Raw genomic sequence first — 1,598 nt, 5'->3', positions numbered from 1 at the left:
TCTGTAGGATAAGCTCTGACACACAGGAAGTTGGAATCACTTCTCCTTTCGCAGCATCCCAGCTGTAATGCAGCACATCAGGTCTGGCATGTTACAGTCTCAGAATCCCCTGTCTGGGCTACAACACACTCTGTGACGTCAGAAACCTTTTTGTATGTGTGTGCAGGCTTCACTGTCTGCCCCCGCACGGCTTAAGAGGAGGAGGGGTGGATGAGCTGGGATGGAGGAAGAGACAGAGAGAATGAGGGAGGTGGGCTTTGCGCTGTGATGTAATTTCATGGAAATTGTTATGTGTGGTGATGCTGCATCCTACAGAGGCTTTGAACAGCAAAGCCTCCTACTGGCTGCGGAAAAGACCACATGAACTCATTGCCTCGCAGCCAAGTTTCTGACTGTAAAAATACGATCTTTATGTTGGCACCTCACATTTAGCAGCTGCGTTTCCTCATCTTTGTGAATCAACAAGCCTTTCTTTAAGCAAATGCAGGTATGCTCACTATTATATACCATACTGGAGTCATACTGTGGCTTGAGGATATATTGATGTATTTTTATTATAATAATTCATTGGTTTTTCTGCAGTCTAATTTACCAGCTGTGTCTCAGCTGCAGACAGGATGATGGGACAAAGTAGAGATTAATAACAGCTTGCTCTTCAATTAAGTCTCAATGTTTAAATAAGGTAGAGTATGTAGTGCTGTATTTTTAATGTATTATGTAAAATGCTTCATGTCTTTTCAAACTAAAGATACATTCATAAATGGAACTGAGAGGACACTTCAGCTTATTAAAAAAAATAAATAAATAAAATTAAAAAAAAATAGACATGCAGCACCATCTGGTGGTAATGTGGGTCAGTTCATTTTAAAGAGTCAGTTTGTGTTGCTCGGTATTAAAACGCATTTATATATACTATATACTATACATACTATAAACTTAAATATTAGCAAATTTAAATGATGTTTGTCATTTGACTTTGATTTTGATCACTGTGTCATAACATTTCTGTAGACAAGCCAGCAGGACATAATGTGATATGCATTAGTTTTAGGGGATGTGAGGATATGTTATGGTGGCCGTGAGGATGAGGATGTGAACAAAGGAAAGTGTAATGGTGCAAGTTTTGGTTTTTAAACACATGTAAATAGTTCAAATAGTGATAACTTAATATTCACAACTAAAATAAAAAAAAACACATCTGTAGGTACTTACTATTACCACTCAAAAACATAGTTAATCTGTTTCATCAGGACTGTGTGGCTGTGCTTTTTAATTACATTTGATTGACCATCACAACAACTATGATCACATTCAGATTCAAATGTTACTGAGTCCTGACTGGTGCACTGGGGTACGTGACATCACCTTTTTGTAACAGAGCCCCGCCCACTTCAAACCAGTGAGAAAAGCACTAAAAAAAATCTCATGTGCAATAACCATAACTGTTTCAGTTTTAGGAGAAAAAAGTGTGTTCATTCCTCATAGTGAGAAGCTGATGGAGAAAATACATTTTCAGTGGCTTTAACATACTTTTCAATGGGGGAAAAAAAAAATTCACAAATGAATTTAATAACAATGAGACACATGAAAACAGGAAC

This window comes from Trachinotus anak, unplaced genomic scaffold (assembly GCF_046630095.1).
Source record: "Trachinotus anak isolate AG129_WGS33_773 ecotype Australia unplaced genomic scaffold, CSIRO_AGI_Tana_v1 ptg000003l, whole genome shotgun sequence".
NCBI lineage: Eukaryota > Metazoa > Chordata > Actinopteri > Carangiformes > Carangidae > Trachinotus > Trachinotus anak.
The sequence above is the reverse complement of the archived record's forward strand: the minus strand, read 5'-3'. Positions refer to the sequence as shown.